Genomic DNA, 16,157 nt, shown 5'->3' on the forward strand with positions numbered 1-16,157 from the left:
TCATTTTAGGCATATGCCATGTTCAGAGCAGCTATCCCACTGATCTCAGCCATGGAAGCCATGCTGCAGCTCAGATCCCTGTATCTATACCCACACAGACTGAAAATGCAGACCATAATGAGGCTCTGCCCTCCTATTTGGGATCCCTCTCCATCTCCCACTTACTCCTTCTTTCCTTCTCATTATCTCCCCTGCTTGACCATAACTGTGCTCTCCTCTTCGATTCCTTTCCTGCCTCCAGTTACGTTGCTTTTGTCACATTCCTGGGCACAGAAAGTGAGGGAGTGGGTAGGACTGAACCTTTCCTTGGCCACCTCTTCTATAACCCCAGACACAAGAGATCCCACAAGCCACAACCCCTCTGTGCCTGCTCTCCCTCAGGTTGGGGTGATATATGAGCCACACAGGATGAAGGTCATCCTTTACTACAAAGAACTCAGAAGTCAAACAAGCCTCTACTGTGCAACTGTATATAGATATTTCAAGAGTATATCTTTACCAAATTTAGCAATTTAAATAAAGCAAAAAAGTACCATTGCTCTGCCACAAAGACAACTCTCTACCACAAGTTTCACATCCCTCTGTCAGTGCACAGAGGCACCAGGACCTCGAACCAGCTGTAAGTGTTGGTCAAATGGACCCAGTGGCCTCCCTGAGGCCTCCCAGGCACACTCCCAGCTCCACTTGGACATGTGCATTCAGAGAGGAGATGATGGGGGGTACTGAGATATTTTTAAACCACTCATAGCAAATACTTCTATCTCCAAGTGTAAGCTGAGAAATGTTGTAGGACATTCACCTGCGTAGTGTGGGACATGCAATTGTGTGGTACAGGAGATTTGGCCCAGCTGAAGGCTTATTCCACAGCACAAAAAGGCATTTTTGGTTTAGAGTTAATGAATGAAAACTTACTCTCAGAGTACAGTACATCAAATATTGTGTTTTAAACAGTGGCCAATTTCTGCTTAACCTGGTTGTCTTTTGCAGCACTACTGTCCCAAACTCAGGACAACAGCACTCAGTGTGACTTGGCAGCTCCTGAGATGTATGGAACTGTCATGGGCAGGTAAAAGATTAATGGGAAGAGCTCTCTCTTGATTGATGAATCTGTGACCTTGAGCAACCAGAGCACTTGCACCAAGTATATCTGCCATGTGAGACAGACAAAATGAAAGAGGCTCATGTTACACTCTCAGATCTCATTAAGCACCCAGACCAGAAACACCGATACTGGCACTGGCCATCTGCTCTGCTGTTTGCCTGGTTACAGGTCTGATAACACTTTCAGGGAGCAAAAGTTAATCAGACGTACAGATGAGCAATAGCACTGCTGCACAGGAAATACAGTGGAGCATAACAGTTTCTAAAAAAAAACCCCACATACCTGTTTTTACTTCATTCTGCTCTTTCAAACCACACAAGCTGGCGGTTAAAAAAAATGTTGACATAAAAGGCTGTAACTTTAGGCTCTCCAAATATTGACTTTTTTTATAAATAACCTGTAAAATCATAATAAAGTTCACTAACTTGAAATCTGCCAAATTGCAGTGATCTCCTGTTAATCTATATAGGATTGTTTTTAATTGCTTCAAAATATTTTCTCTAATGTTCTCATTTGATTATCTCAATTATTTAAGAATTACAGTATTTTCTGCCTTGGTTCTCCACTTGCAGTGTTGCAGGCCTTTGTCAGTAGACCTTTCCATGTTTAATGTACTATTACCCCAGCATCCATCCCCGAGGAATGAAGGTTCCCTGCAAGCATTTTTCGAGAGACTTATGATCAACTGAATTTTCTTTGCTGAGCAGCAATTCCTGGAAAATCCTGCAACGTATTCAAAGACTTTCCTACTGCTTTTGGAGAATTAGCTCTGGGCAAAACGATATAGTCTACTGAGGCCATATCTGACCCAGAAAGTATTAACTGAAGAATGTGCAGGACAGCTGCTTATCAGAAAGAAAAGACATGCAGTGCAGGAGAATGACATGTAGAGCTACTGGAGTCAGTTGTGAATGACTGTCAGCTCTCCAGAGCCAGCCAACACGGGGAAGCAGATACGGCATTCTGCCGGAGCCCGTGCGCATCCGTAATGGAGCAGGCTCGGATATCTTAGCACAGGACTGCACCATGTGGAGAGGAGATAGTTTATCATCCAAGAGCATTTCAGATATATGATATGATAGGGCTGAACAGAAATCTGAAGTATAGCAGAATTATTTCCAGCCAAGTGTCAACCTTTCCGTGGAGGACGTTCTGTGAGCAGGTTTGGTCAGCAGCATGCCAGGGTCATGTTTTCCCAAAGCGCTGGCCTCCACGGATGGGGGTGGTGCTCCTCAGAAGCTGGGCCTGGCACCATCCTCTTTCACACTGAGTTAAAAGAGAATGCCTCGCTGCACAACAGTGTGAGTGCCATTTACTTCCAGCTACATATCCACTTATACCTAAATGGAGGCCTCAATTCCTATTCAGCTTTCCCAGATCATAAACAGGGTTCTGGGACAGTTCTGGTATCTGGGACAGTGTCTCTGTTTTCACTATTCCCTTGGATGAAGCGCCGTGTACCAAGTGCTCATTTGCTGCAGCATCATCAATGCTTCAGCATTTTAACTCCCTGGAAAACTGACGAAATCCTTAATTTGGAAGTCATTATTTAGGCGTTTTGCTAGTATTACACCATGGATGGCACTTCCCCACCATCATTTCACTTGGCATCTCTCATCATAAAGTCGTCTTGTGCAGGGACAGTAATAATAACACTTAATGAGAATGTACTTTATTTTTCTAAATATCTTGGTTTGCATCAGTTCATGGAGAAAATTACATGAGCCACAACATGAGTTTCAAGAAGGTGCTGCTGGCGATTCTGAGGCACATTTCACAGTAAACATTGTTCCTGAGTGTGTCGCAGGGAAAGATCCGAAGCACAGGTTTTCCATTAAAAACACAAACACAGAAGACATGTTGTCTTTCCTAAAAAGCATTTAGCCTATCACCCGCATCGTCTCTGAGCTCATCCACTTCAAGGCTGAGTTCCCCACTCGGCCTTTTGCAGGAGAATTTAAAAGTTCTTTTCCAAACAAGTGACTATTCCCATTCGCCTTCCTTGGGCTCCTGCTAGGAGCCCCTTCCCTGCCATGCACCACTTGCACGGCTTTCCAGCCTCCCTCCGCAGCCCCCCCGTTACTTTCACCCACTTTTCCTGCGGCCGTACCCCCAAACGCGCTCCGAACTCCTCCCTCCGCATCCCCCCCGGCCCTGCCGCCCCCTCCCCGGCCTCCCTCCGCGGCCGCGGAGCGTGCGCGCAGTGCGGGCGGCCTGGGCAGGTGGGGCGGAGAGCGGAGGGGAGAGCAGGAGGAGGAGGAGAGGAAGGAGGAGGAGGAGGAGGCGGAGGAGGGGGGCCGGCCCGCCCGCAGCCGCCGCCGCCGCCAGCGCCGCCATGATGCTTGTTTGCTTTCAATGAGTGTGAGGAGGAGGCGGGGGGGAGCCGCTCTCCCGTCCGGCCCGCGGCAGGAAACAAAGAGCCAGGCAGGCGGCGGAGCGAGGGCGGCGGGGGGACGGGGATGCTGCAGCCACAGGTAGGGGCGGCCCCGGCGCCCGGCCCGGAGCGGGGGGCTCTGCCCGGGAGGGGGTGGGGGGGCAGCGCTGCGGGAGGAGTGCGCTGAGGGGGGACCGGCGGTAGCGCGGCGAGGGGGGACCCCCGGGCTCGGCGGGGAGAAGCCCCCGCGCCGCGACGTTTGGGGGTGTCAGGGGGGCCCGAGGCCCCTCTGGACGTGGGGGGGTCCGGGGGGGTGTGCTGGGCCTGGGCAGTCGCTGCTGCGAGGACGCCCGGAGGAGGCTCCGCGGCCGGGGAGGCGGCGGGGAACGGCGGCTTTCGAAGCGGGGGCGGCGGGGAGGGGGCTCCGCACGCCCGGGCCGAGCCCCGCGAGCGCCCACCGGCGAGCGGGAGGCAGGGAAGGAGACTGAGAGGGAGCCGGGCCGGGCGGCGCCGCGCAGGAGCCCGGCTGTGTTTGCATCGAGAGGCAATTAAGAGAAATTAGTATAATGGCATCTGGAAGCCTGAAGTTGTTTTTTTTTGTTTTTGTTGTTGTTGTTATTATTATTGGTGCTGGTAGGTTTTGTTGTTTTTGTTGGCTTTTTTTATTTTTTTCCTCTCACCGTGCAATTGAGTTTAAAAGAATTTAACAAAAGGCCGAGGGAAATGACATCAATCGGGGGAACTGCCCGTCCACCCTCCACGCACGGCGCCCCGCGCCGCTGCCTCCCCGGAGGCCGATCCGCCTGGCTGGGCGCGCACCGAGGGGCGGCAGCGCTGCCTGTCAGCGGAGCGCTTCGCCTGCTCCGGAAGGAGCCGCGGCAGCCGCCCGCCCTCCGTTCGTCCGTCCCTCCCCGCCCCGCCGGCAGCGGGAGCCGCGGCCGCGCTGGCGCCGGGGCCGGAGCGCCGCTCTCTCGTTCCGGCGGAGGGAGCGGCGGGGCGGGCGGGAGCCCTGAGTGGCAGCGGCGGCGGCCAATGCGGGGCCGCAGGGGCTGTGAGTGACAGCGGCGGCGGCCAATGGGGAGGCGCGGGGGGCGGGCGCGCGCGGCTGTGGGACAGGCGCATGCAGGGATAAACAGAGGGAATTGGGGCGGGGGGCGGCAGCGCCGGGGCTGCGATCGGGATCGCCGCGGCCCCGCCGTCGGTCCGTAACCGTGCAGGGCCCGAGCGGGGTCACTGCCGCCGCTGGGGCGCGGGGAATGAACGCCTGGGCTGCCCGCCGAACCGCATCGTGCGGGGGAGCGGGCAGTGGGCAGCTCCCGCACCCCCTGGTCCGTCCTGGGGCTCACAGGACAGCCTTTCCTCCTCCAGAATTTTATGGAGAGCGATAAGCCTGGGATCAGACAAGGCTTTAGAAAAGGAGATGTCTAATGCACCTGTCTGTGTCTTGGTATCTATGGTGAACACGTATTTTATCAGCATTTTTTCCACAAACATTAAAAATTCATATGAAACCTATAGGTTGTAGTCCTAGGTTGGACTTGATCTTAGAGGTCTTCTCTAACCAGATTCTTTACTGCTTTACTTTGTGTAATGTAAGAACTATATTCAAAACAAATTCAGCAAGCTGAAGGTTTTCTTGGCTTTTTTTGTTCTGGTTCTTTTTTTTGTTTTGATTTGATTTTTTTGTTTGTTTGTTTGTTTGTTTTTAATACAGCCATCTGTATTTCCACAAATGCATAAAAGATTGTATCACTGAAAATAGGAATTTATGGATGGGGATTTGCTTTGTAACTAGAGTTGCAGATTGCCTGTTTTTTCATTTGATTTCTGGGGCTTATTTTCATAATCTAGATTTCGGCACAGTGGGTAACTAATTCAAAATCCAAGGGATTAAGAAATACCTGTGGTATTTGTCTGGTTTAAATACAAAGATGTGCAAGTGTTGACTGGTAATTGTATTGTATCTCGCATTTCTTTTCATTCTAGAGCAGGTCTCGTAATTGGGAATTTATCAACATTTCCACTGGGGTAATTTTACAGGATTATCCGCCCTCTGTTCTTCCTGCTGGTTCATCTGGACTCTGTGGAGTTTGCTGCTAGCAATGAAGCCTTCTGTGGGGGTTTATTCATGCTATTACTGAAATGGAGCCCTTCGCATTTGGTTTAACTCTTTGTTCACTTTTCACCTGAATCGCTTGGATCAGCCCATGTTTAAAAAGGTTCCTACCAAGCATCTTTTCTGTTTGCATTCTGAAGTTGAACTCTGAATACAGTCTCGTGTTCAGGCTGTTTACTGTGCTTGAGTTTTAGAGGAAGAATTGAAATATAAAGATAGATGAAACTGTAATACTGCAGGGGCAGGTAAATACATCTGACGTTTTATACATGAAGACTTGAAAACATGTTATGAAGGGTCACAAATTGAATGAGCATGGTACCTTTTCAAGATAGAGCTGTACTAGATATTAGGAAGACATTATTTTAACCAAGTTCAGTGTTTGTGGTGGAAACCACTGTTTTCAAAATGGTTCCAAGACTGAGCAAACTAAAAATTCTTTCCCAACATATGAACAAAAGAATACATATTTGAAAATGTGGCTGTATAAAAAATGGTTCTGTTAATCTGTTGCCAAAAAACTTAAATATTAGTGCTCATAGCGCACTGTGCCATGCTGTTTGGCTCACCACTGTGCCAGGAGTCCATGTGGTGAACCAGAATTCTTCATCCACTTGTGCAGTCCCTGTTGCAGAGGCCCTGGTTCTGTTTGCTAACAGACTGGTGAATTTTAAATTATTATCTGTTTTTGTCATGTCCTTTTGGCTGTACACTTTTGTATGTGCAGTCTGAGCATTATATCCCAGTCTCAAATGAGGCCACATTAGACAAAGATGCTACACAGAAATCTTTAGGAATGAGGATGCCTTTCAGTCTTCAGAATTGAAGGGATGTACAAGAATTGACGCTTATTTCTATTTTCAAGAAGTATATGTAGTATTGGAAAATTGCAATTGTGTACATTGGGCTTTAAAAAGCTACTGGTGACCTTAAAACACCACAGGAATATTCTCCACAGACCCAACCACCAGATTTTAGTTTTAGTTGCATGAGGCAGAGGTTGAGCCATGCCCAGTTGAATACAAAGTATCTGGAGTTTTCAATCATATATTGAGGTTTTACACTACTTCCCATGTCAAAACACTGACATTACTGATTCCAGTCCAAATTTAGCCTTCTCCATGGTGTAATTTTGAAAGCTCTATGCATAAATTGCTCAAGCTGAGTCACTGCAGGGTTTCATCTGTTTTGTTCCTTCTAAAGTGTTGGTGCTTCACACTTGGAAGTGTGATTATTGTACAATAGCCTGCAAGATTAATAGCATTGTGTTAAGCGACATAATTTATGTTCTTACATTGAAATTGGGCTGTACAAGTCCACTCAAGAAGGGAGTCTTGGCATAAACTTGAGGACCTGCACTCTCAGTTTCTACATGGAGCAATTTCTGCAGCTGGCATCTTTGAGAGTTTACAAATGCTTAGGCAGGTCCCAAAGAAAAAGCTGTTTAAATGCTTAACGTGTACTTTTAGCTGCTAATTGCACTTCCAAGATGGTGCTTGTTTAAAAAAAAAAGATTGGCAACAACTCAGTTTTTCCTTTTGTAAGACTGCAACATGAATCCTTTCCTTGGAGGCCTTTTTCTAGTGTATAAATCAAGGAGGGACTAGGAGCAGTAAATATATACAGTTGTTTATTTTAGAACTAAAATACTTGCTGTTAGGATTCCAATTTATGCTACAGTGGAGATCTGCAGGAAGAGATTGATTTGACTTCGGATTTTTTTAGACTGGGAATGCTGTTAGTTGTTCTATGGAGGCTGCCAACTCGACATTGTGATCACATCCTGTATATTTGAATGGCACTCTTGTGCATCTTAGTTCATGTTCCTGGTATGCAGCCTTTATTCTGCAAGTGAAGGGGCTCCCTACCTGAAGACCTTCCTAAAGTTTTTGTTCCATTTTATAATACCTGTATCTCCAAAGCATCCTTTGAGCTTTCTTTAGCAAGGCAGCAGTTTCAGTTGGAACACTGGGGTTTTCCAGAACATGCTGAAGCAATTTGAGTGATGGATCCTGTCATGAAGGTGCAGCATCTTGCCATGGTTAGGAGACCAGGAATATGCAATAATGTCATATCCTGCACGTTACAAATAATATGCAGCTTTATTGCTTGAGCTATTTTGGAGTGTATTGATGGGTGAGATGTGGATCCTGCACATTGATCTGACTTAAATGCCTCTCCACAAAAGTATCTCTCTGCATAAATCAGTTTGCAAAGTCAGGGATCAGGAACAAACTTCCTTCAGAGACAGACCTTCCATGTGATTTTTGCGACGAAGGCCACGTTTAGCCAACATCTCCAAAGACAGAAGGCTTGAAGCTAAACTAAAACCCCACCAGGGCTGGCTGTGTGCCATCTGATGTGTATCACCTGTCAGAGCAAGGAAATGGCTTCGTAATGGCTGAATGTAAAAAGTATTGAGGAATTTTGTGCCGCACTCTGACCATTAATACTTTTAAATATTGTTTTAAAGAAGCTTTAACAGTTGCTCACCCAGCAGAGGATCTTTGTTTGACAAAGCAAAGGTCTTGTGGATTAAGAGGAATTTCAGTGCAGCATGAATCACAATTCATCTGCAGAGTACTTTCAGGAATGGGAGCTTTTAGGAACAACTAATAAGGGTGAAGAATAATTAAAACTAGTAAGGAATCCAGTTTTGATGAGGAGCATGAAAGATCTACCTCTGGAGATTTGCAATGGCCAGTCATGGCAGAGGTGCTTTCTGTATAGGGAGATCACCTCATGGTTTCTTCTGATTTAGTAGGTCAGGACTTATCTCTAGTGGCAGAATTTGGAAAGGTGCTACTTTGGTGGCTCATCATCCATGTCAGTACAAGCATTGCCAGAGTAATGCTCAAAACCAGCCAGTGATGTGGCTGAGCACTGATACTTCATTATTTTAAAAACCCAACCCCCACAACCTCAAAGCCCCACTTTCTTAGCTGAGTATCATTCTTGGTTTTCGGTGTTGTCTCACAAACAGCGGCATCAACACAACTGAGAGAGATGATACAGTGGAACATGGGGACAGGAAAGAAGACTTGAGTTGGCTTTTTGCATAAGAGCGTGGTTGTGGAAAAACATTTTTAGGCTTGTTGGTTAAATTTGAAGTAAAACCAATCTGTGAATTATTTGCTTGCTGTCAGGATGTGGCTAGATGGGTAGAGCATCAACTGTGCAATGACTTCTGTAACATCCTGACCTTCAGTTAGTTTAGAAACACTAATACTAACAAGCATTTAAGTATCTTGAAATTGTGTTCTAGGAAGGCAGAGATTTTTGGATTTGGACACTGACATCTCTTGTCAAGCTCTAGTTCAGTTCTATAGCAGGAATGCTGAAAATGAGCTCATGTCCAAACTTAATTTAAAGTAACTGAGTTCTCTCTTACTCCTTAGTTCTGTTGTAAGACTAAGAAATAGTGTTTTGTGTGGTGACTTCTGGTTTTCCCCCATGGAACAACAGAAATGTGGTAAGCATTCTGCAGACACGTAAAGGAAAATGTGGTAAGGAACATGTTGGTGCATGTGCCAGTATTTAGAGTAGCTTACTGAGTTGGACCAAGATGAGAAATTTTGCACTAGGTCCCCTAAACAAGAAACAGTGTTCTGTGTATTGTGAAGAATTATAAATAAATTGTCAAATATGATTGGATACAAGCAGTGGAGTGGGAGTTGGTATTATATTAATGTTTTGGAGTGTAAGGCTATTCTCAGCTTTCTAGAGACATTTGTAGGTGAAAGCTTTTAAGCCTTGTCTTTCTGCCTTTATAAAACCTGAAGCTAAATGTTTTACAACACAGCTCTTCCTTTTTAAAGCTGGTCTTTTAGGTTCCATCTGACTTGTACAGTACACAGTTCTGTAATGCAATGCAATTTATTTAAATTCTTAAAGTAATTAGTGAATCTGACATCTCTTTAATATATTGGCTTTTCAGAATACACTAACAGAATGTGCAAAAAGCTGAATGCTGTGTAGTACTCATTAACTAGCCAATGTGGTTCCAGGGGTACCAGTTAAGGTCAGGCTTTGCTTTGCAATTTGGTTTTGTGTTAGTGTTTGTTTTGTATACGGCAGCCTTTTACTAGAGTCATAATTAGATACAATTTCTGATCATTAAGAGCTATTCTAATCATCTGGACCATGTTTGCAACACTGAGAACATTTGGACATCGTGTTTCTAGTGATTATATGTTGTGCAGGGGAAGGGGTGGGAATTTGAGGGTTTTTATCATGGGTCTGATAGAACAGGTCTGTCTTGGAGGTCTGTCTAGAAGATGGAGGAGTCAAGGGCCTCTGTCCTCAGTTGTGCCTTTTTTACTCTGACCATTTTAGATTTCTTTTCTGAACCTAAACTAGTTTTTGTACCAGCTGAACATAGAAGTGACAATTGCTTCTTTGCATTAGTGAAATGATGGTAAACAAGTTTTTCACACTGTGCAAGGTTTAGAAGATAAAATGTACCCCATTAAAACATGGGGCTGCACATTGCTTATCTGTGGGAAATTGTAATAGGCAGGGGTTGGGTAGAAAAAGTAGAAGTTGGGGAAATGACATCCTCCCTATGCCTGCCACTGCCAGCTGGAGCCAGCCAGTTTGCATTTCCATAAACAAGTAGTTATGAAGGACAAAGGAACCTTAATTAAATTTGAAATACCTGCAGGTCAAAATTTAATATGCTCTTCTTAAAAATCTGAAATGACTGAGTTTTGAACTTAACAAAATTTAAAGCCTGTTCTAGTCAGTGCTCTCTAGTCTAATGGAGTCTTCCTGATTTGAAGACAGCAAGTAAATCCTTTGACATTTATGGCCCAGTTTATCTGAACCAGGATGCTTTGCTTGAGTTTCAGGAGGGTTATGTTTCATTTTAGTCAGCTTTGGCTAGATTAAGGCGTTTGCTGAACTTTAACAGCTTTATAGATTTTTAAAAGAATATTAAAGCATTTGTCAGCTTCTGAGTTTTCTCTAGTAGGACTTATATATGCAAATTCAAATAACTCATCTGATTAATAATATTCCAGATACACTTACATGAATTCATGGATATTGAGTTAATCAGTATCTTGTATTTATTATTACACATGTTCACATGCATGTTCACATCCCACAGCATTATGTTAAGTCTGGAAAAGAGGAAGGGTAACTCGTGGGTGTGTATTGGCAGTCGTGTAAAATTACAGTTTTAGAAGTCCTCAAAATAGGATGGAGAAGCAATACATCTCTGATGAAGCCATTAAATCTTAATATGCTAACAGCCACTAAAATGTGATCTTAGGGAGTGAAAAAGTACTTGGAATGAATCAATTGACTTGGTGTTGACTCAACAGCTTTTCTTATCATTTTAATTTAGATAATTCCAATATTAAGCTATAAATTGGGTTTAAGGGATCTTGACACCTTCCCACATGTTATAGTTGAGTCTCTTGGGAGGGGGGAGTGTTTCAGGAGTTGTCCTTGTGCTGCTGCAGTTCTGCCTGTGCCCACAGCTGGTATGTGCCATCCCCTCCCCACACTAGGCAAAAGGAAATTTTTAACTTAGAGCATGTGTTCTGAAAAATTCAGGTGTTGACCTTTAGCTGATTTCCCAGTCAGATTTTTCCTAGCCTTATTTTTTCAGTACCAAATGCTTACTGTAAAAAAAAAAAAATACTTGAACAGCTTTTTTCAAATAAAATGCCAAGAGTGTTTGTACTAGTCCACAAATAATAGGTGTTTACACAACAGACTTGATATTTGCCTTGAAGTAGCATACTAGTAGGGAAAAAAATAAATATGTGGTTTCTTGCAACACTGGTGTTTTCTTTGTATATGTTTCAATAGAGGGACCTGGTTCTTGCCTACAAAGTTAAATGTAAGGTTTTATTTCAGTAGATATGCAAGTCCTTAAATTTCTGTTTATTCAGCCTCAGAATATTTGTGATTTTAGTTCTAACGTACTGTAGTGTGGATTTCTCAATTCTGAGGCAGATATAATTATTTTGGATTTTTTTTTCTCTTGAGTGATGGCTCACACCTGTTTTCCTGAACTTTGGTTTATCTGCTTGTATATTGTAGCAAAATATATTTTGCAGATATATTGCATGTTACAATACTTGTAGAAAATACATTCTGTATAAATACATGTATTAACTATGTGTAACATATATATTGTATACTATATTGCAACAAAGTATGCGTTATGTAGCAAGTTATGTTTGTTAGCAGAATGTGAGTATTCTTCCATATAATGGTGTATACCTGCTAGTAGTTGGGAAATACAAACCCACAGGCATATTTTAAGATTTATTTTTAAAAAAACAAAGTTTCAATTTAGTATGTTTTGAATAAGACATTTATAGAAATAAGATAACATGAAATTTAGAAGTCTTTGTAGGAACAGTATCAGGATGCAAAAAAACCATCCAATTCTCTTGTTTTATGTCTTACATGGGTGGGGTGATGCCAAATAATTTAAAATAAGAATTTAGCTGAAATACATTAAATGTACCTCACAGGGCACTTGAGGTTTAGCTGGGTTGCATTGGGTATTTGTTTCCTTTCCTCATCATGGTATCTTGCCCATGAATATTTTTCCATCAGTTTTCAGTATTGACATCACTCTCGAGTTTGTTGCCCAGGCATGGAACAGGCTGAGGATAAATTCAGTCATTGACTCAACTCATCAAGTCAAGTGTGTAAATTCTGCAGGGACTGACCTTTATCATAAACCCTGTTCAAGCTGCTGTGGCTTTTCTGTGAGGACGTGCCAGATGTTGCACCTTGTCATCCTGGCCAGGGACAATGTTGTTGCTTATTTGCCTGTACTTCAAGCTGAAATGTAATTAAGTTCCCATAGAAATTCATGACTTGCTGAGTAAAGCATCACCCGTGAGAGGACATGAAAAGCAGCAAGCTTGATTCATGTTGGAAATGCAGTTTTTAAACAAGGGGTGGTGAGTCTTTGAGTAGGAAAGGGCAAATCTGCAGTTTTATAGTAAAACTGAAATACAGCACTATGAAATTATCTTAAAGATTTTTTTCCAAAGTACAGTGGTTATCTTTTAGAGGTATTTCTGTTCCCTTTGAAGAGGGTCACTGTTTGGAGTTGAAAGCAGAAATTCCTGTTAATTCTAATAAAGCCCAACAGTAGAAATTAACCCTTTCAATACAGCTTAACACATCTGATCAGCCTATACATTGCTAGACCTGCTACAGCCTTAAGTTATCTAAAATGCAACGTACTTTGCCTTCAGTTAGGATTTCAGACTTTGTTCAGTGTTACTGTTTAACTGGGTGAGGGTAGCTGGAACCAAGGGTTTGCTTCCTGCTGTGGAAGAAGAGATTTTGTGTCAGTGTGGCCAGAAGTGCTGTTATGGTGGTGTCCTGATTTCAACAGCTGCAAATCCACACATGCATTCCTGCTATACAGAAAGAATAACACAGGAGTTCAGTCTCCCTTAAATATATTTTTTCCCTCTCCCCCCCTTAGCCAGTTTAATTCTCTCCACCAGCTCCTTTGTTATCAGACAAAAGTCAATGCTGATGCAAGAGTGAAGTGGAAATACAGGGTCCTGGGGAGGAGGAACTGCAGCAGGACCAGCTTAGTTCTGCTTCATGCATTGTAAAACCACAGTGCAAGTGGTAGAGGGTGGGGAAGATCCTAAATTAACTTTGAATTCAAAACAGACCAGTCAATTTAAGAAACATTTATATTTGTGGGGAAGGTCATTGAAACCCATTTTAAGTGAAACTTCGGATTGCATGGAAAAGAGCTTCAGGGTTAAAGGCACAAGGTTACAAAAGAATGGTCTGGGGTGAGCTTCCAGTTGAGGGTTTGGAGAGAGAAAGGGAAAAAAAAGTCTCTCATATGTGCTATTGTTTTCTTATGAAATCTTTGAGCAACTTAATTGATTGCTTTCTATCCTGCTACTTTTCAGCAGTTGAGAAGTAATTTATTTGGCAAGTAATACTGCACTGTATCAACAAATGGAAAATATTGTCCAATTGTCTTGTTACCTCTTACTTGATTAGCTCTAGATTTGCATCATTTATGTACTGTTTTTAATTAAAGTAGCAAAAAGTTTGAGTAATTCTGCACTTGATCAGGTGTGGTGCTACTTTGTTTACTTTCCCCTCCTGGCTATCTCCAGATCTGCATTAGTGTGTCAGTGACAAGGAAAAGCAAGTAAAGGGGAAGGAGGGGAATTCAAAAGAAGTCACTGACATGTGTTAGGAACTTTCAGAAGCAGAGCTGTAATGCTTCAACATTGGGATTGAATTGAAGTATTTCTCAAGGTACTCCCAGATTTGTAAATGGGTTTTATAGATAGTTCATAGTAACTATGGAAATAGTTACTTTGGAATAGTTGATTGGATCAGTTGAAATTACATCTGAACACTGTGTTGCTCATACTTGTTCATCATTTTCTATACAGTTTTAGAATTCTAGTTTCCCTAATCTAAAGATGATGTTTTAGGGGCAAATTTGATATCTACATCCATAGTAATGGTATAAAAGATTGTATTTGGCATGCAGGAGTTGTCCAATTCATTTAGTTTTGAAATTGAGTTAATTTATCATGGTATTGTAGAGAGCATTTCAGGAAATGAAGAATTGCTGCAGTATTGGGGTGCTTAAAAAAACCCCAAAACCTTAATCTCAGAGTATCTGCTCACCTGCTTATTTTGTTTAAATCTTTTCCTTGTCATCTTCCAATTTCATAAATGGCAGAACAGGAAAAAAACTTGTCACCTTTCCTGCCCTGTCACTCAGAGCAGGCTCATTTCTCCATTTTGAAGACATTATTTATTGGTAGTTTCCCCAGTCACCTGGAGCATTAATTACCTCATAGTCCAGCTTCCACTTTGCACATGTCCATGGACACTTATCATTCCAAATGTCTCGTCAGGCAATGAGCTGAGCTCCCTTTGTTCTTCTACAGTGAGCAGTGTATCTAAACTGGCTTGGCCTCCTGGAAGTCCTTTCTAGGCCACCAACTCCTGCTGACGTGGTGCCCTCCATGGCCCTGGTGCTGTGGCTGGGAGGGCACCCCAGGATCTGGTGATGACACTGTCCTTGTCCAGGACAGCCCCAGTGCCCAGGCTGGCTGTGCCTGGCCTGGCTGCAGCCATGGCTGTCATCTGGAGAGACAGGCAGCCATGGGGGCAGCTCCACCTGGGAGCATTTGGCTTTGTCTGCAGTGCTCTGTTCTGAGGGAAGCCTGAGACAGAGCTCCATCACCCACCTGCTGCAGCAGCCAGCTTTGTCAGCTCTCTTCCAGCAGGTTGGCCTCCCTTGACACAACAATCTTCAGGTTTTTCCTTCTCTTCCTGGTCCCTGTCACCCTCCCTGAAGGGGCTGTCAGTCCCTGCTGCCCCTCACCCTGTCCCAGTGCCAGTCTCTCAGCACCTCTGCACAAACAAGGGCTCGGGGCAGTGTCTGCACTGGAGGCTTGAGCTGGAATTCCTATGTCACACCTGGGCACTGTTGACCTCATGGGCCTTGCTTGGCTCAGTTTCTGTGGGGTAAGGGGTGTTAATTCTAAGTGCCCCACAGTGGGAGTGGGCAGCCACACTCAGTACAGCTCTCAAGCTCTTCTGTTTTTACAGCTATTAAAATGACAATTTTAATAACCTGGTACAAGATAGTAAACTATTTTATTTGCATTCAAACGTACTTAAATGTCCTTTTCATTAAATTTATGTAGTCTGGAGCATTTTCCAGGAATCCATGTCATATCTTTGTTATAAAGATTTTCTCCTTTACCTACTGATTTACTGTATGCAATAAGAACCTAACATTAATGGTGTTTCACCATCTGTATTGGTGTAAGTGAAAATTACAGGTGGTGTAAGCTCTTTTGAAAATTACCATGATGATTGTTAAGAGCTGCAGTTATCAATGTTTCTAAGGATGTTCAACGCTATTTTATGGGTCTTACTAAAAATTACTTTAGTCTGACAAAACTCTATCACGTAATCTGATGTTTACCTCAGCTTTTATGTTTTACTGTAGCAGCTTAGCAGGTGCTAAATTTGGATTTGGGGAGGTGGAGAAAGGAGACAGTAAAAGAGACTGATTTTCTTGAACTACTCCATGCTGTGAAGTTTTGAAATGCAATTGAAGGTGTTGTGCTTGTATTTTCTGCTGTACTGTGAGATACTATCCAAAATTAGCCTTCCTGTCAGTTCCTGAGAAATTTTGAGTTCTGGGTGATAGATGAAGATGTGCTAATGCCTGGTGTGACAGTATCCTGGATGTGCCTGGTGGCAGTGATGCTCTTGGGCAGCAGTAGCTCCTTCAGCCAGGAGGCTCTCAAGCATTTGCTGCTTTTTTGGCACCTGGTAATCCTAAACAGCAGGGACTCATCCTCTGAGAAATGCAGCAGTGAGAGAGGGAAAACCATCAAGAGCAGGAACTTTATTATAGAGAGGGAGGGTGACTTTATTGAGATGGAGGGACTGGGAGTGCAGGATCATCAGGATCCAGTGTTAAAGCCCCAAATTCTTAAATCTCTAATTGTTTTAGTGTACATTAACAAAACCCACTGGAAAAGTATGTCATCCTCTTCTAGCAGTGAGCAGTG

The 16,157-nt window shown here is 43.6% G+C and overlaps 1 protein-coding gene across 2 annotated transcripts in view; it reads left to right on the forward strand.

Annotated features, from left to right (window-relative positions):
* The first annotated feature begins 3,417 nt into the window (after window positions 1-3,417).
* CNOT6 (CCR4-NOT transcription complex subunit 6) overlaps window positions 3,418-16,157 on the forward strand; it is a 32,616-nt gene continuing 19,876 nt past the window's right edge. Inside the window, exon 1 of one of the 2 annotated variants that reach the window (XM_030957166.1) lies at window positions 3,418-3,576. The gene's annotated coding sequence lies outside the window, so the exon portion shown is untranslated. The remainder of the gene's footprint in view (window positions 3,577-16,157) is intronic. The other variant, XM_030957165.1, reaches the window with a different exon arrangement.

The sequence above is a fragment of the Camarhynchus parvulus genome, chromosome 13 (assembly GCF_901933205.1).
Source record: "Camarhynchus parvulus chromosome 13, STF_HiC, whole genome shotgun sequence".
Taxonomy (NCBI): domain Eukaryota; kingdom Metazoa; phylum Chordata; class Aves; order Passeriformes; family Thraupidae; genus Camarhynchus; species Camarhynchus parvulus.